Source organism: Loxodonta africana, chromosome 12 (genome assembly GCF_030014295.1).
Source record: "Loxodonta africana isolate mLoxAfr1 chromosome 12, mLoxAfr1.hap2, whole genome shotgun sequence".
Classification (NCBI taxonomy): Eukaryota; Metazoa; Chordata; class Mammalia; order Proboscidea; family Elephantidae; genus Loxodonta; species Loxodonta africana.
In genome coordinates, this window is record NC_087353.1 from 72593243 (window position 1) to 72613533 (window position 20291).

At 43.0% G+C, this 20291-nt stretch overlaps 1 protein-coding gene across 2 annotated transcripts in view; it reads right to left on the reverse strand.

Moving 5' to 3' along the window:
* Positions 1 to 20050, reverse strand: part of MYH11 (myosin heavy chain 11) — a 154255-nt gene extending 134205 nt beyond the window's left edge. The window contains exon 1 of one of the 2 annotated variants that reach the window (XM_064295629.1): positions 19921 to 20050. The gene's annotated coding sequence lies outside the window, so the exon portion shown is untranslated. The remainder of the gene's footprint in view (positions 1 to 19920) is intronic. The other variant, XM_003421886.4, reaches the window with a different exon arrangement.
* Positions 20051 to 20291: the final 241 nt, after the last annotated feature.

The window sequence follows — 20291 nt, forward strand, 5'->3', positions numbered from 1 at the left end:
CCCAGACAGAGTGGGAGAAAAATGTAGACCAAAATGCAAATTCACAGAAAAAAAGACCAGACTTACTGGTCTGACAGAGACTGGAGGAACCCCTAAGACTATGGCCCCTAGACACCTGCCAATTCAGAACTGAAGCCACTCCTGAAGCCCACTTTCCAGACAAAGATTAGACAGGTCTATAAAACAAACAATAACATACATGAGGAACGTGCTTTTTAGTTCAATCAAATACACAAGACCAGATGGGCAACACCTGCCCAAAAGCAAGATGAGAAGGCAGGAAGGGACAGGAAAACTGGGCAAGTGGACACAAGTAACCCGAGGTGGAAAGGGGGACAGTGCTGACACATTGCAGGGGCTGCAACTGATGTCACAAAACAATATGTGTATAAATTTCTGAATGAGAAACTAACTTGAGGTATAAACTTTCACCAAAAAAAAAAAAAAATTTTTTTTTTTTTTTAAGCACAATAAAATTTAGAAAAAGATTTATAGCCTTGGAAACCCTGTAGGGCAGTTTCACTCTGTCCTGCAGAGTCTCTATGAGTTGGAATCAACTCAATGGCAACAGGTTTTGTGGTTTTGGTCCAGGATAGACAAATTCACAGACAAATTTGGTCCAGCAGATTAGTGATTGCCAGGGTCTGAAGGAGGATTGGGGCTGATGGTTTCTTTGAGGGTAATGAAAATGTCCTAAAACTAATTATTATTATAGCATTGGATACACAATTATTTGAATACACTAAAAGCCAATGAATTATACAATTTAAATGTGTGAATTATATCTCAATAAAGCAGTTACAAACAAAATAAAAGGAGCTGTGGTATTTGTATATATATATGTGCTGCATATATATTCATATACATATTATACAGCACATAGTGGGCACAGTTACAGATACTTCTAGACATAACCAGACACCTCGCGGGACTGAGTTACTGAGTTTGAAGGCTCACGATCATAGTCTCAGAGGACATCTACGTCAAATGGCATAACCAAAAAAACCCAAACCCGTTGCTGTCAGGTCAATTCCAACTCAGCGACCATATAGGACAGAGTAGAACTGCTCCATAGGGCTTCTAAGGAGCACCTGGTGGATTTGAACTGCCTACCTTTTGGTTAGCAGTTATAGCTCTTAACCACTACACCACCAGGGTTTCCATAGGCATAACATAGTTTATAAAGATAATGTTCTACATTGTAGCTTGGTGAGTAGAGTCTGGAGTCTTAAAAGCTTACTAGGGGGTCATCTAAGATATAACTATTGGTTTCCTCCCATTTGGAGCAAAGGAGGGTGAAGGAAACCAACGACTCAAAGAAACGATTAGTCCACTGGACTAACAGCCCACATGAACCACAGCCTCCTTTAGCCTGAGACCAGAAGAACTAGATGGTGCCCAGCTACCATCTTCGACTGCTCTGATCACGGACACAACAGAAGGTCTCGGTTAGAATGGGATAAAAATGTAGAACAAAACTCAAATTCATAAAAAAAGACCAGACTTACTGGACTGGTAGAGACTGGAGGAACCCCCAAGACTATGACCCTAAGCCACCCTTTTAATCTGGAACTGAAGGCACTCCTGGGGGTCAACTTTCAGCCAAATAATAGGTTGGCCTATAAAATAAATTGTAACACCTGTGAGGAATGTGCTCCTTAGAACAATGAACTATACAAGCCCAAATGGGCAACATTTACCCAAAAGCAAAGATGAGAAGGTAAGGAAGGGCAGGGATGCTAGACGAATGGAAATGGAAAAGGCAGCGTGGAAATGGGGAGAGTGCTGACACATTGTGGGGACAGCAACCAAGGTCACCGAACAATTTGTGTATGAATTGTTGAATGGAAAACTAATTTGCTGTGTAAACTTTCACCCAAAACACAGTGAAATGTTAAAAGAAAAAAAGACTCTAAAGCATAGATGAGAAGGTTGGGAGCATATGAGACTAGGTTAACCGGAAATGAAACAGCTAGAATGGAAATAAAGACAATGCTGATACAATGCAAAGAAATGTAACCAATGTCACTGAACAGTATGTATAGAAACTGTCCAGTGTGAACCTGTTTTGCTGTGTATACTTCCCCTGAAAATACAGTAAAATACTATTTAAAAAATAATAATACAATAAAGGGGGAGATTATAGTCAGTATAATATCCCATTTTTATTAAAAAAAATTTAGAATCTGTACAGGGAAAATTACTGAAGAAATATGCACTGGTCAAGAATACTTTCTATTTATATATCTCTGTCTTATTTTATTTTTTATAACTTTGTATTCAACTTATGATCAACAAAAATAAATGTTTGCAAAGCCCTTCAAATAGCCAATAAACAAAAGAAAAAGATGTTCAGGCTTACCAGTAATAGAAGAAATGCAATTTCAAGCCATGAGGTGCTGATTTTCACCTACGAGCTTGGCTAAGATTAAAACCATTGATTATATCCCGAGTTGTCCAAAATACAGGAAGATAAGCAAACCACACACACCATCTGCGGAAGAGGGAGTTTCTGGAAGGCCAATGGCCCTGCGGATGGAGACGCCTTAAAAACTATGCTTCTACCTGTAATTCCATTTCTAGGAACTTAGCCTAAAGACATAGACAGATGCTAACAGATACACAGAATGTGCAGTGCTCTTTGGAACAACGAAATCTGCAGCAACCTAAATGACCTTCTAGGGGTCTTATTAATGGGTGGCAAGCCCATTCAATAGAATGCTTTAACTCCCCTAAAAATTTGAAACATGGACTTATATTTTTGCCACACGGAGGTTTTTCTGATTGATTAATTAACTAATCAATGAGTTTGTTTATTTTTATTGTGAAAAAATACATACAACGTACATTGACCATTTTAGCCATTACGTGCACATGTAAGTGGCGTTTAGTACATTCACAATGTTGCACAACTATCACCGCTATCTACTTCCAGAATATTCTCATCACCCCAAAAGGAAACCCCATACTCATTAGGCAGTTAGTCCCTTTCTCCCCTCCCTCCATCCTCTGGCAACCATCAATTCGTCAATCTCTACGGAATCCTACAATATTGTGGCTTTCATAGAAATAGAATCCTACAATATTGTGACTTTTTGTGTCTGCCGTAATGTTTTCAAGATTTGACTTTTCCAGGCATTACATGGAGCCTGGGTGGCGTAGTCGTTAAGCGTTTGGCCACCAACTGAAAAGTTGGCTGTTTGAAACCACCAGCTGCTCCTTGGAAACCCTATGGGGCAGTTCCACTTTGTCCTATAGGGTCCAACTATGAGTTGGAATCGATTCAATGGCAACAGGTTTGGTTTTGGGTTTTTTTGGACATTACATATAAATGGAATAATACAATAGGTGGTCTTTGACTGTACAAAGATACTTATGATAGATTTTCAAGTTAAAGACAGTGTGTGTAAATGGAATATTATTGAGCAATAAAAAGAAATGAACAACTGATACACACAAGAACATCAATGAAGTCTCAAAGGCTTACACTAAGTGAATGAAGCCAGACACAGAAGACTGTAAGTTCTATTATTCCACTGATATGGAAGGGTAGAAAAGGCAAAACTATGGTGACGTAGGGTGGGTTGGTCATCGCCACCCCAGGGGGTAGGGGAGGGGGTTGGCTGCCGAGAGGCTGAGAATAACTCTCTGTGGTGATGGAAAGGTCCCATATCAGAACTACGTGGTGATTACACACTGTACACATTTGTCAAAACTCTGTGAGCTGTGCACTTAACACTAGAGAATTAAACAAAAATGATGATGTAAATTATACCTCAACGAAGTTGATTAAAATATTTGTCATAGAGTCTTTCTTGTAATTTTATACGTATATAAAATTACATTTACAAAGTCTAGACATCCACATACTAAAATATTAAACTCTGGTTCCATCTGGTCAAATATGGAAAACTATAAACATCAAATGAGGAAAATACCTACAATATAGTACCTGAAAGATAAATATGTTTAAATCCATAGTTCATAATACAAGAGTCTGGGAAACAGCCCATTATTTTGAAAACTGGCAGAGAAAGAAGGGGGAAACCAAAAAATTGATTTTGTAAGCCTTGGTGGCTCAGTGGCTAAAGCTCTCGGCTGGTAACCGAAAGGTCGGCAGTTCGAACCCACCAGCTGCTCCGCAGGAGAAATATATGGCAGTCTGCTTCCATAAAGATTACAGCCTTGGACAACCTATGGGGCAGTTCCACTCTGTCCAATAAGGTCGCTCTGAGTCAGAAGCGACTCAACAGCACTTGGTTTGGTTTGGGTTCCTATAAAAATTGTACCTCAGAGTAACCAAATGATTGATGAGGAGAAATTTGTCTTTATATAAGATTTCCAGCCATTAAATGTCCTCTCAACAACAGGAGCTCATTTGTAACAGATTTTCCATCCTATTATTCAGATACATCAATGAGGTGAGGTGCTGGGAAAATGGGGCTTTTATAAACCAGACCTCTGTGCCTGAAACTGTGCCTGGTAACACTTGATCCCATCCAGCTCCTCCAGCCTGCTCCAGCTCTTCTCTACCAGCTGCTGCCGCACTCCAAAAGAACGAAGGCACAGGCTGAGATAGGATGTACAGGCACCAGGACCTACTGTGTGGTTGTTGTCTCTACTTCAGCAGAAAAGAATCCACAGCTTTGATGTTCCAACAGAACCCCATGCACGGGCCCCATATTGTCCCACGGACATGGACTAAATCCCACACGCATGGCTGGACCCCCAAAGCAGAGCACCCAGCTCCTGCAGCTGGAACCTCTAGGGTGACCCGGGTTTTGCAAGGCAAAATGGAAGGGGCGGATATTCCACAATAATAAAAACCAGAAGATGATTTGCTCAACGAGGGGTAGGTTATTTCTCCTGGGAGCCCTGATGTAGTAACATTTTTAAAAAGACAGATGAATGTGTGGGTCATGCCCTACATCACTTCAGTTATTGAAAAAAAAAAATGAAATAAAAAATTGTAGAGAACAGATATTGTCCTAGAGTAAACGATCACATTTCCTATGTTCAAGCGTTACTGAGTGTAGCTCAGGACATGACAAGCCCGACAAACACCTACCCCCAATTCCCACCTTAACTATCTTAAAAATAATTTCCCTCTACTTGGAAGAATTCCAGCTAACAAATGCAGAAGAAATAATAAAATTAGAATATAGCCGTTTTATAACCTCTAATAAAACAAGGAGCCCTGGTGGCTTAGTGGTTAAAGCACTCGGCTGCAAACCAAAAGGTCGGCAGTTCAAACCCACCAGTTGTTCCTCCAGAGAAAGACGTGGCAGTCTGCTCCTGTAAGGATTTACAGCCTTGGAAACTCCATGGGGCAGTTCTGCTCTGTCCTGTACAGTCACTATGAGTCAGAATCAATGGACAGTAATGGGTTTGGTATTAATAAGATAATTATCTTGGCAACGACCATCAGCAGTAGTGAAAACCATTAGTTCTCACACCTGAGGTACATCAGGCTTGTTAAAGCACACATTGCCGGGCCCCACCCCCAGAGCCTCTGATGCCATAGGACTGGGGCAGAATGGAAGACTGCGTGTCTAACAAGTTCCCAGGTGATGCTACTGCTGCTCACCTGGAGGGGCTGGGGTGGGCGGAGCCCCATTTTAAGAACTGTATTCAATAAAAAGCTGACGGAGAACTTTATAATGGGGGACTCAGGCTGGCACCACCTAAACCTCCTAATTAATCTTAACATCACAAGAGAGAGCCGATCAGACATTCTGTGCCTCCAGACAGGATGCAATAGATAGTGCCACTACCACCAGCAAAATATTCTCACCAAAAAAAGAAGGGAAGAAGGATAGAAGCCAATGAAGCCTCTGGGTCGAACATGAGTTTACAGGAAATAGAGGGCGGAGGGGAACATACTGAACAATGTCATGGGCATGCAACAGAGTCCAGAAAGTGGGAACTGTATGACAAGTAGCCCCTCTGTCCTATTTTTAAAAAGGAGAGAAAACCTGTAGATTAAAAGAGACTTTCAGATGCAGAAGAGGAATGGGATGCAGGTGGAGATAACAAGATTGGACTCATATGTTGATAGTTATTGAAGTTGCACAATGGGTACATGGGGCGTGTTATACTGTTGTCTCTACTTTGACATGTATCACATTTTTATTAAAAGGTAAAATGTTACTATATAAAATTTCTAAAACCATCTTCTACTTCTAAGCAATGTAGCTATTGTACCATCTCCTACTTGGCTGGTATGTCACGCCCCGGGCCGAGTTTTCTGGACACTTAAACACTGATGGTGTAGCGGTTAAGAGCTACGGCTGCTAACCGAAAGGTCGGAAGTTCAAATCCACCAGGCACTCTTTGGAAACCCTATGGGGCAGTTCTACTCTGTCCTATGGGGTCACTATGAGTCAAAATAGGCTCAACAGCAATGGGTTTGGTTTTTTTTTTTTTTTTTAATCTGTGATAGTTAACACTGATGGACTCCTCACAGCCCTGGGTTAACTTCTTCACTTACAGCATGTCATCATAGCCTTGGGGGCTAGGTTTTCCAGTTAATTCTACCTTACAGATATGGAAACTGAGGCTCAGAGAGGTGAAATAGTCTGCCTGAGGCCACACAGCTAGCAAGTGATAGAGCTGAGATCTGAAGCTGGTCTAATTCCGGAGCCTGCGCTCTTCTGCTTCCCATACAAGCTTGATGTGTCTGTCAGAAGCTCAGTATTTGCAATAAATGAGCCAATACATTTCAGGCACCTAGTGCAGTGCCTGCCACATAACAAACACTGGAGTGGGACCCAAATCAGATTAGGTGAACTACAGCTCTACACCACAATAAAGCAAACCTCACAAATAGACTCTTGAGCAAAAGAAGCCAGACACATAAAGGGCATACCTTATGAGTTTGTTTATGAGATTCAAAACCAGGCAAAACTAATCTATGACAATAGAAGCCAGGCTAGAAATCACCCTTGGGGATGGAATGACTGAAAGACTAGGACATGAGGGGTCTTCTGGGAGTTACCATTCTATTTCTTCAGCTGCAATAATTACACAGCATGTGCACTTTGTGGAGTCCCTGGGTGGTGCAAACAGCGCACTCTGCTGCAAATCCAAAGGTTGTCAGTTCAAGTCCACCCAGAGGTGCCTTGGAAGAAAGGCCTGGCAATCTACTTTAAAAAAATCAGCCACTGAAAACTCCATGGAGCACAGGTCTACTCTGACACACATGGGGTCACTATGAGTTAGCATCTATTCGACAGCAACTGGTTTTAACTGGTTCACTTTGTGAAAATCCATTCAGCTTTACATCCACAGTATGTGTACTTCTTTGGACATAAAGTATACTTCAATGAAAAGTTTTAAAAATGGTAGCCAATTATACACAAGAGGGCTGGGAGAGTGTTTCATTTGTTCCAAGAAGCATGACAAGTAATTTCTTAATCGCAATGTTGGTGAGTTGCCTTAAAAGTCAGTAGAAAAAAAAAAAAAAAAGAGCCAGCAAAAAATACAATGGGAAAATAAACGAAAGGTGCTCACTTTGGCAGCACATATGCTAAAAAACACCTTGCAGAATGAAGTTCCTAGGCTTGAAGGTGCAAGACCACGGACTCGGCGGACATCTACATCAACTGCCACAAAGTTCATAAAGACAAAGTTCTGCATCCTACTTTGGTGTATAGTTTCTGGGGTCTTAAAAGCTTGCGAGCAGCCATCTAAGATAAAACTACTGGTCTTTTATTGTCCAGAGCAAAGGAGAGTAAAGGAGACTCAAGGGAGCAATTAGTCCAAAGGACTAATGGGCCACATGAACCACAGCCTATATGACTCTAAAACCAGAAGACCTAGATGGTGCCCCACTACCAGACCAACAGCTCTGACTGGGATCACAGTAGAGGGTCCCAGACAGAGTGGGAGGAAATTATAAAACTCACAAAATTGTTAAACTCACAAAAAAGACCAAACTTACTGGTCTGATGGAGACTTGGAGGAAACCCCAAGACTATGGCCCTAAGACACCCTTCTGAACTGGAATTGAAGCCATACCTGTAGACTACCTTTAGACATGCCCCCATAAAATGAACAATAACACCCCAGGGGAACATACTCCTCAAAACCATCAATTATACAAAATTAAAAGGGCAACATTTGCCCAAAAGCAAAGATGAGAAGGCAGAAAGAGATGGAAAACCAGGACAAAAGGAAACTGGGAAACTAAGATGGAAATGGGGAGAGTGCTGACACATTGTGGGGAATAAAACCAATGTCATGGTTTCACTTTATGTTCAAACTATCGAATGAGAAACTAATTTGCTCTGTAAATTTTTATCTAATGCCCAATAAAACAATTGAAAAAGAAAAGGAAATAAAAGGACACAAAAATTCCCATTGCCAGGAACCCTGTCTAATCTACAACTCAAAATACGCAAACGAGATCAAGCAAAAAGAATCTCTGTCCAAAAAAGGAGAGGGAGAGACTGGCTTGCTTCCCACATCTTTGATGCTTCTGACAGTTATGATGTGTGAAACCTGCTTTGGTCAAAGGAAAAAAGGACGAGGGAAGCTTGCTCAGGTTCACGCTGGAATGACATTTCCCAGAGAGTGCCCCTTGGAACCCTAATCCCCTAAAATATATAAAGATGGGGTGGGAATCAGGGAGGTTGAGAAACTTCAAAACCGGTCTGTGGTCAACTCCATTTGGAAAGTGCTACATATTCCCTCCCCCTCATCGAGATGCACAGCACACATCCAAAGCTCTGGAAGGTCCTGAAATCCCAAAGCAACTTGACTCCTTCAAACCACTCCCACCCCCACCCTGTTGCCATGGAGTTCACTCCTACTCCTAGTAGACCCTATAGGACAGAGCAGAACTACCCCAGAGGGTTCCCAAGGCTGTAATCTTTAAGAAAGCAGATCACCAAGTATTCTCTCCCACGGAATTGCTGGTGGGTTTGAACTGCCGACCTTCTGGTTAGCAGCCAAGTGCTTAACCACTGTGCCACACATGGCTCCTCCCTTCAAGCCCAGGGTTCCTAAAACCACATTTGGCCGCAGAACTCTTTTCCCACTGAACACCAGTTAACATCCCACAGGGTTCACTTTGCCCTTGAGAAAGTTTAGTGAGCCTAGCAAATTAATACTAATATTAATGACTCATGGCAACCCCACGCACAACAGGATTAGATCATTGTGATCCACAGGGTTTTCAACAGCTCATTTTTTAGAAGTAGGTCACCAAGCCTTTCTTCCTAGTCTTAGTCTTGAATCTCCACTGGCACCTCTTTGGTATCATAGCAACATGCTAGCTTCCATTGACAGACAGGTGGCAGCTGTGCATGAGGGGCATCAGCCAGGAATTGAACTAGGACTCTACGCTGAACCACCAAGGCCCTCATTAATATTAATAAACCAAAAGAAACAAACCATTGGCATCAAGTCAATTTTGACTCGCCGTGAAAAATCCATGTGTTACAGAGGAGAGCTCCTCCACAGCATTTTCCTGGCGGTGACCTTCACGGAAGCAAATCGCACCACTGGGTGGGTTCAAACCACCAACCATTAGGTTAATAGTTGAGCACAAACCATTTGCCTCACCCAGAGACTTATTAATACTAGCTGCTATATCTTATAGAGTATTGTTGTTGTTAGGTGCTGTTGAGTTGGTTCCAACTAATCGTGACCCTAATTACAACAGAACAAAATACTGCCTGTCCTGCGCCATCCTCACAACTGTTGTTATGCTTGAGCCCATTGTTGCAGCCACTGTGTCAGTTCATCTTGTTGAGGGTCTTCCTCTTTTTCAATGACCCTCTACTTTACCAAGCATGATGTCCTTCTCCAGGGACTGGTCTCTGCTGATAACATGTCCAAAGTACGAGAGGCAAAGTCTCGCCATCCTCGCTTCTAGGGAGCATTCTGGCTGTACTTCTTTCAAGCCAAATTTGTTCATCCTTCTGGCAGTCCATGATATATTCAACATTCTTTGCCAACACCATAATTCAAGGGCATCAGTTCTTCTTTGGTCTTATAGAGTACCAGATATTATCTCTTTTAATCTTCTCAAGAACCTTATGAGAGGCACCATGACCCCTGCTTTACAAATGAGGAAACTGAGGCACAAACAGGGTAACTTGTCTCTCATGGCATAGCTAGTTATGGTGGAGCCTGAATAAAGAAATATTGTCAAAACAGGCCTCCTTTTGCGCTTTGTCCTCCTTCTCTGAGACAGGAAGAGAACTTGAGGACAGAAGGACAGGGGCTGAGGCACAAAGGGGACACATCCGAATCAAACCTGGCAACCAGGAGGCTCGAGGTGACTTGGTTGTACTGTTAGAAGGACTTGCCTCAGCATGCACCCAGAACACTGAGTTTTGCAAATTTTGAGTCCCGAAAATCAGTCACAAGTGTCAGGTCAGGCATTAGGAAAGGCAGAGGGAGGGAAGAAACATAGCTGGCCAGCTTGCAACAGCAATCAGAGAGCATAATGCCAGCAATAAATAGAACTCTGTATGCTGAACTGAAGCAAAGCTTGCCTTCTGCTCCACGCTGGGGTCCTCTTTTTAGAGCAGGATTCCTCAGCCTTGGCACTGTTGACATTTCAGATCAGATAATTCATTGTAGTGGGGGCTGTCCTGTGCATTGTAGGATATTTACCAGCAGCCTTGGCCTCACCCACTAGATGCCAATAGCACCCCCCAGTCATGACAATCAAAAATGTCTCCAGAGGACTCCAGACTTTCTGGAGCCAGGGAGGCTGGATGAACCCTGAAACTATTGCCCTGAGATAATCTTTAAACCTTAAACCAAAAATTTCCCTGAAGTCTTTTTAAAAATGAACAATAGCTTAGCTTAACTAGTAAAAAATTTCTGCCTTGAGCATTATGCTCTTTTAAGAACTATCCATATGAGATCAAGTTGACAACAGCAACTCGAAAGATCAAACAGGATTCTTAACGGGCAGTGAGTTTATGTTAATGGGGGAGGAACAACTCAGAAAAGGAAGGTGAGAATGGTTGTACATCCCAAAGAATGTAATCGATGTCACTGAATTGTAGATGGAGAAACTGCTGAGTTGGCATATGTTTTGCTGTGTATATTCTCAACAACAACAAGAAAATAAATAAAATTTAAAAATGTCTCTAGACATTGCCTGATGTCCCTCATGGGGCAAAATTGCCCTCAGCTGAGAACCAGTGCTTCAGAGTAAAAGCAAGGGCTCTACTGGGAAAGACAAAGCTGAGGACAGTGGTTACTTAGTCAACATCAACCTGGAAGACTCACTGCAGAAAGTCAGACAGGTGGGTGGAGTGTGAACACATCATACAAGAGACAGACTACCAGTTGGCCCAATCTCAAGGAGACTTTCCAGCTATCTTGTTCCATCCTTAATAATCCTCCCTCCACCACCCCCAAGTCAATGTCCTGCCTCAGCCCCAAGGGCTGGAGGGACATCTTCAGAATTATTTCACAGATCTGATAGACACTAAGCACAGTTCATTGATCAAGGGCCGCCCTCAAAAGTTTTGATGATTTAAGGTTTAAAGATTATCTCAGGGCAATAGCTTCAGGGATTTATACAGCCTCCATGGCTCCAGAAAATCTGGAGTTTATAAGAATTTGAAATTCTTTTCTGCATTTTTGCCCCCTTTTGATCAGGACTCTGCTACAGAATCTTTGATCAAAATGTTCAGTAATGGTAACTGGGCACCATCCAGTTCCTCTGGTCTCATGGCAGAGGAGGCAGTTGTTTATGGAGGCAATTAGCTACACATCAAAAATATTCCCTGAAGTCTTCTTAAAACCAAACAATACTTTAGCTTAACTAGTAAAACATGTCTGCCTTGAGCATCATGTCCTTTTAAGATCTATCTATATGGGATCAAATTGACAACAACTCAAAAGATTAGATAGGAAACTTAGGGTGCAGTGAGTTTACATTAATGGGGGAGGAACACTTGGGAAAAGGAGGGTGAGAATGGCTGCACAACTTGAATGTAATCAATGTTACTGAATTGTACGTGTGGACATTGTTGAACTGACATATGTTCTGCTGTGCGTATTCTCAACAACAAAAATAAAATAAATAAAAAGGAAAAACATTTTGATGAAAGCAAAGGACTCTAACTATTGGCATGGCACACATCTGAGAGTATCAGCCATGCACACAGCCATGACTTCATGACCAATGACTCACTGCCTCATTCTTTGAGCAAGAAACAAGCTTTTTGTTAGCCTCTGTAAGACCATGAGGCCTCTAGTTACAAGTCCCAGCTCTGCCCCTAACTCGCTGGGTGACTCTGAGTAAGATATTCTCCCTTTCTGGGCCTTGAGTTTTATGTTTTTGGGGAAAAAAAAAATGAAGGGCTGGCCTAACTAAGATTTTATGGTGGTGTAGTGGCTAAAGCACTTGGCTGCTAACTGAGAGGTTGGCGGTTTGAACCCACTAGCCACTCCAACGGAGAAAGATGCAGCAGTCGGCTTCCGTAAAGATTACAGCCTTCGAAACACTATGGGGCAATTCTACTCTGTACTGTAGGGTCACTTTGAGTCAGGATCAAGTCGGTGGCAACAGAGTTTGGTTCTGAATCAAAAGGCTGAAATTGGCCTAATTGGGATATTCAGCTGCTTTATGAAGACTATTTATTATTACCATGGAATTTATCCCCCCAGAGGAATTCATGCGTAAAAATCTCACCCCCATCTGTTTCAGCATTAATTTAAAAATTAATAAAATCCCCAAACTCCAAGTCAAAGAGTATAGTATTTGTACATCATCAGTCTTGGCGAAGAGTTTCACTCAGGATTTCAGTGACAAAACACTGGCTCAAGGCTATGTATTAGAGACAAGAACCCAAATGCCCCCGGGGAGCTAATGAGCAATAGAGTGAATCAGGCCAGAGTCCTGTCATCTGCCAGAGACGGTGGCAGCTTCTCAGCTCCAGCTGTCGTCACTAGTGAAAATGTGGGTCCTATGTGGTCAGATTTTCAACAGACCCAGAAGCCTGAATTTAGGTACAAAATACTGATCTCCACAAAAGAAAAAGTTAAACTGCTCACACTTTGAATGCTATGCAGGAAAAAACCACCACCACCTGTCTGTCAGGTTCTCATACTGTGGTGGCTTGCACGTTGTTGTGATGTTGGAAGCTATGCTACGAGTTATTTCAAATACCAGCAGGGTTACCCCCGACGGACAGGTTTCAGCAGAGCTTCCAGACTAGGAAGAAAGGCCTGGCAAACTACTTCTGAAAGTTAGCCAATAAAAACCTTCTGGATCACAACAGAACACTGTCCAACTCATTTGCTTTGGACACATCATCAGGAAAGCCCCGTCACTGGAGGGGGACATCATGTTTGGGGAAGTAGTGGGTCAGTGAGGTCCAGGGAGACACTCAGTGAGATGGATTGGCACGAGGACCCCAACGAAGGACTCAGACATGCCAGCGATTGTGAGGACGGCTCAGGACTGGGCAACATTTAGTTCTGTTGTACATAGGGTTGCTGGGAGTCAGAATCAACTCGACGGCAACTAACTAGGCAAAACAAAGCCCCCTATGCCAAATCTGGAACACAAACCACAGCTGGAAGAACCTCCGCAGAGGAGAAACTGATTCAAGGTCTGGGAGTATAGACAGAGGGACGGCTCAGGTGTGGGGAGGAGCCAGGTCTGCAGAGCGGGTCATGGAGAGGGTCTGGACACTCTAAAGGCACCACTTCTCAGGGCCCCAAATTGTCCCCAGGAGGCTATTTGAATTCTAAATCTGTTAATAATATTCACCACCCTATTTATCAGGCCTCTTCTATTCACCAAAGGAGCCTTGGTGGTAACCAAAAGGTCGGTGGTTCGAGCCTACTAGTGGCTGGAATCCACTAATGGCTTTGTGGGAGAAAAGACCTGGGATCTGCTCCAGTAAAGATTACAGGCTAGGAAACCCTATGGAGCAATTCTACTCTGTAACATATAGGATCACTATGAGTAAGAGTCAATTCAACGGCAATGGGTTTGGTTTGGTTTAGCAATTCCTTAGGAGCCCTGGTGGTGCAGTGGTTAAGTGCTTGGCTGCTAACTGAAAGGTCAGAGGTTCAAATGCACCAGCCACTCCAAGGGAGAAAGATGTGGCAGTCTGCTTCCATAAAAATTACAGCCTCGGAAACCCTATGGAGCAGTTCTATTCTGTCTTACAGGGTTCCTATGAGTCAGAGTCAACTCAATGGCATACATACTACAACAACAGCTTCTATTCATCAGGCAGTTTATACACACCATCACCATATGTCTCATAAGTGTTAGGCAAGGCAGTTATTATTTGTTATTCCCATTTTACTGATAATATTACTGAAGCCCTGAAAGATAAACCCAACTAAAGGCCCTAGCTTATAAAAGCCGGAGCCAGGATTTGAAGCCAGATCTTTCCGATACCAATTTACTCTGCAAAAATCCCTTTCTTACTTGATGGCCCTGCCCTCTGCCCCTCACCCACCATCCTCACTCCCCACAGCCAAGGATCTGGTCCCAAGGAGAAGGCAACAGGATAATCTGCCACTTCTCCACTGCCTTCCACCATTTGCCTAACTTATTTGAATATTAATTTTTTAAGTAACTCCAGAAGGAAGTTATTTTAATCAGTAAGTCTAATTTTTTTTTCCCTTCCAATCAAATGTACATAGTTAACAGATGTATGGTAGCCCCTGTGGAGTATACTGTTGGAATAGAGAACTGATCATTTCTCGCCCGAAAGGCCCATTGTATTTTATATCTTATAACTCTAGCATAGACAGCCCAGCTTAAAATAAATATATACTCTCATATGTGACTGTTAGAAACTTAAGTGGACAATGTTTTAGAGGGTCATTTAGCCATATCTATCAATTTTAAACGTGCATGCCCTTTAACTTAGCAATTGCCTTGCTGGGAATTTATCCTACAGTTGAACCCATATAATTAGATAAAAATAGCTAAATGAGGATGCTCCCTGAAGCGTTATTTACAAGGAATGATGGAATAAACCTGGTATGTTTCAATAAGGGGTGAAGTAAGAGGCTCTGAAAAAACCAAATCCGGTGCTGGCAAGTCAATTCACTCATAGTGACCCTAAAGAACAGAGCAGAGCTGCCCCATAGGGTTTCCAAGGAACAGCTAGCGGATTTGAACTGCTGACCTTCTGGTTAGCAGCCAAGCTCTTAACCACTATGCCACCAGGGCTCCAAAGTAAGAGGAAGTGAGTACTTCCATATGCTAGAGTATTCTGTAGCTGATAAAAAAGAAAAGGTAAAAAAACGCTGATACAGAAAGATACTTAAGATCTGTCGTTAAGTGAAAAATTTCATCTACAAAATGCCAATAAAGCCCAAAACCAAACTGGTTGTCGTCGAGATGATTTCAACTCATGGCGACCCATGTGTGTCAGAGGAGAACGGTGCTCATAGGGTTTTTAATGGCTGATTCAGAAATAGATCACCAGGCCTTTCTTCTGAGGTATCTCTGAAGGAACTTGAACCTCCATCTTTTCGGTTAACAGCCAAGTGCGTTAACTGTTTGTACCACCCAGTGACTCCTACAGAATGCCAATATTTGTGTAAAAAAGGAAGATTTGACACAGAAAAGTTTTGGAAGGATACCCAAGAATACCTTAACCGTGATTATACCTGAAAAGGGAAAGGGGTTTGAGGAGGGCTAAGAAGAACAGGGAGAAAAACATTCTGCCTGGAGACTGGGGCGTAGCCATAAGGATCCCCACAATCTCTGAGATTCTGTAGCGTTTGCTGCGTGCTTCACCGGGCAAGGTGGAGGGGGGGCATAGTCAATATAGCAAGTTCACATCTGCACGAATGAGCACACAAGTCCTACAACTCTTTATCACCGGCTTTGATGAGGGCTGTTCTTCCTAAGGAGTCCCTGGGTGGCGCAAACTGTTAACATGCTCGGCTGCTAGCCAAAAGATTGGAGGTTCAAGTCCACCCAAAGGTACCTCAGAAGAAAAGCCTGGCAATCTACTTCTGAAAAATCAGCCATTGAAAACTCTGTGGAGTATGGGCCATCTGAAGATGTGTTTTGGGTTGCTCTGTGCAGGACAGGACCAGATAGGTCACAAGTTTACAGTGCAGCCAGGGCGTTCTTATGTGGCCTACGGGAGAGAATCGAACGTGACGTTAGATCCAATCGATCCAAAATGAAAAGGAAAATATAATTGTTATCATATACATAATTTATATAATGTAAATTTTATTTCTTTGTGGAATTGTTCGACTCCCATATTTGGAGATATATCTACATAATTGATTTAACAATAGCACCACTTTTCGACGAGCACGTTTGTTTTTCAAGTCATACCAATATCAATTGATTTCTTAAAAGAAAGTCAGTCTGAAAGGAAATGGAAAATAAAATACATTTATATCATTCGTATTATCTAAATATTAATTTATTTCCTTGAGAAATTGTTCGATTTCCGTGTGCGGAGATACTTCAACATTCTGGTAAAATATAAACGTAACGTTCTGATAAACACCTTTTGTCTCCTTCTTGGAAGATGAATTTAGAAACACACTCTTTGCAAAACAGAAACACATTTTGGATGATAAATACTGAATTTTACATCCTCTTAAAGAAAAAAGAAAACCCTGTGGAACACAGTTCTACTCTGACACACGTGGGGTCGCCATGAGTTGGGAGTTGACTCCGTGGCAACTGGTACTGTTTCCTCCTAAGCCCCTGAAATCCTCGGTACAGGTCAAAGGCAGCTGACTCTCTCCCTCTGGAACAGTGGGCAGAATGACCACCTTCCTCAGGCCTTCTGTTCACACACACAAGTCTCTTCAAGTTCTTGCCTGGCCTTCTCTGCACTCAGTCCTTCCCCAGTGACATGGCCATGGTGAAACATGTTTAAAGGTTAGGAGTGTTGGGAGGAGACCCAGGGAGAAAAAAGGTCCACTGTGAAAATCAGACAGACTTTTCCCATCACAGGTGAGCTCGGAAACTGCACCACTGAGATGAATCCCAGATGGGCAAACGTAACTGGAATTTGCAATGGTCCTGACAAAGGTGAAGAAGAGATGTGGCTGAATGAGAGTGGAAGCAGATTCTAATCACCACTTGTAGCCCAAAGAGAAATCAGATTTATGAAAAGAGATAACACAAAACATAAATTAGGGGCGAATTTCTCCTTTACAGAAAGACCACATGCCAGGCTTTCTGGTTCAGCCACATACTATCTGTGCCACACCGAGAAGCTGCTTAACGTCTCTGGTCATGTTTGTTACTAATAACCACCTACTAAGATTTGCCAGGGGCCAGGCACTACGCTAAGCACTTCATATACATTATCTCATTTAGTCCTCCCAACAGGGCCTGATGGTGGGTAGCTAGCTTTGTAGAATTCTGTCTCCTTCACTGACTACTCAAGCTGGCTTGAAGAAGGTACAGTATTCGGATTCCACATTTCCAAAATAAGGTCAATAATAACAGCATCGACTCTGAAGAGCTGTTGCGAAGGCTGAGTAGCATCATGCACAGAGATGGTTTAGCATGCTGCAAAAAAACGCTCACAAACACCAGCTGTTCTCATTAGCCTCGTTTTTGGAGACGAGGGAAGACAGAGGGCTGGGAAGGCCAACATAGATGCTTTCTAGATTTGCTTGTGATAGTCTTTGAGTCCAGTGGATTTAAAATTGGACTTGGTTTTCCAGAAAGCCAAATGCGTATCTGATTTTAGAATTACATAGTTGCGCGTAAAGCATAAAATCCACTTGTTAATGTTCAAATTAAATTTCTGAATAGGAGGGGTATGAAAAAATTATCCCCCTTGCCTCACAAATGTCTTCACCTCAGGGCTCCTACACTTGCTCCTGAAAGAAAAGAACAAGCTTGGCAGAGAAATCCCCAGAGCCACAACCAACGAGGATGCAGGCTGGGTAATTTGCAAAGGGCCAGGGATGGCTTCATGGAAAATGCTTCCATAAATGGGCATGTTTGCCTCAATCTCAGGCCCCGCACAGAAAAGTAATAACAAATCCATAACAAATACCTTGTACTGAATAACACGCCTATTTCAGACTTGATATATTAAAAAAAAAAAAAATCGCATTTACAAGCCAAGACCTGGAAGCTTCTAGAAGGCCCAGCTAGCTTGCACTTGAGGGATAGCAATCCACCTATGGTCATGAACTCCAACTAGATGACGCCAACACCAGGGGAAAAGCAGTACATTTTATTTAAAATTTACAAAAGGTCAGTTTATGTTTTCTTCAAAGAGATCATGATAAACACTTGTCTTGCTAGAAGCATCAGGTTCCACCAGAAACCTGACTGGAACAAGTGGTTTCTGTCCATGGTAAAGAAAAAGAATGATGGGATCAAGGGCATGAACTTGGCATCAGACAGACCAAGGAATGAGTTCCACCATGTACTTGCTATGTGACATCGGGCAAGTTACTTAACCTCTCTGAGCCTCGGCTGTTTTATATACTAAACAGGCAACCTAATACAACTATTGTCAAGGTTGTGGCAATGATTACATGTTGATACCTTATGTTGAACATTGCTACAGTGCCTGGCATACAAGTACTGCATCAATAGTAGTTATCTCTTTGAGAAGACACCAGAGAAAGGCTGCTTTTCCTTCCAACCATACTGAGCATCATATTTTACAGCTCATCAAATGCCTTTCACTTCAGCATCTTCAAGCTCCTTTGCTTTAAAACACTCTTAAAATAGTGTCTTCAAGCAGACCAAACAAATCAAGAAGACTGCACCAAACAGAACTATGCAAAGCAGTTTACTAACAGTTACCCTGCCTTCCCCTTGCGGAACCCACTGGCCAGTTTGCCTATTAATCTCATCAGTTCTTAACACCATACCCAAATGCCCATACCTTGGTTTTCTAAACATTTTCTTTTGCTTCCTGACAAGCATGACTTTGAATGGTGCTTTTCCTCCAGCAGCAAAATCCCCACTAGCCCTCTGCTCTGGGAAAAAAATTTACGGGAGGCAGTAACCACAATCTTATTTTGCCCACATTGTTGGCCAAAAGAGTAACATTTGTAGCCATTGCTCTACTAGGAAAGGAGCCTGGGTGGCACCAGCAGTTTGCACTTGGCTGCTAACCCAAAGGTTGGTGGTTCAAACCCACCCAGCAACTCCGTGGAAGAAAGTCCTGGCTAACTGCTTCCACAAAGATTAAGCAGCCATGGAAACTCTGTGGAGCAGTATTTTTCTCTAACACATGGCATTGCCATGAGTAGGGCCAACTGGACAGCAGCTACAAGCAGCAGCTCTACACGATCTCACTCTAACTGGATGCACCTGTAGGGCACAGAGGCAAATGGTGATTTTCAGGTCGTCTGGGTATCTGAGGGCCCTGAGGTCAACCTGGATGAGTTCTTTAAATTTGTACAGGAATTGAGGGTGGGTCTGGAAGAAAACTGGGCTGTAATAAATGAACTGGATCAAAATGAGCCTAACACCTCATTTCTGTCCATGTGTTCCTAACTGATTTAAAAAACCACCAACATAACTAATGCTTCCAAATCCACTTGGATCATCACTCTGCCTGCCCATGTGACAGCAAATGACTTCTCTGTGAAGTTTCTTTTCTGTGCCTACAATAAAGATTGGAAGTCTGATTGATCAAAGCTGGATGGTTGAGATTTCTAGGGAGCAACCTTGTGGCCCAGATTTGCTTACTTAAAAAGAATCAGCTGGGACTTCTTAAAACAAAAAACAAAACCGTTTTTCTGGAAATTTTTAATTCAGTTGGACTTGGACACCACATCAATATCTTTAACGAGTACCCACAAGGTGATACTGGTTTGGGGAAAATCTAGGATGATGGCACATTGAGAAATTAAAATAGTGGACCCCAGCCCCCTTACCCACTATCCCCTGTTGGATGCCCTGTAGGACCTTCAAACCCCTCACCTAGTCTTCTCCAGAGGACCACCACTACTTACAGATCTCCAACTGGGGGAAGAGCAGAGAAGAAACTGGGTGGAGAGCTCAGACCGGGCGCACCTCCCAGGCTGGGGCGTCCAAATCTCCCTGCCGGCCTCAGACGCCTCTCTATATAGACCGCGAGCTGCCGGCGGGTGGGAAAGGGGAGGTGGCCGACGGGGGTGGGCTAGGGGAGGATCCCTTTTTGGGCCGTCCACAGCGCCCCCTGCAGGGTCCAAGAAAAGCCGCTTTTGCCCAGGCCCTTGGGGGCACCCGGGCGCCGACACCACTGGCCGGGGCGCACTGGACCGGGTGTCCCACGCCGGGCCCGGGGAATTCACCGAGACTCCGGGTCCCTAGAGAAACTGGTCAGGCGAGCAGCATCTATAGG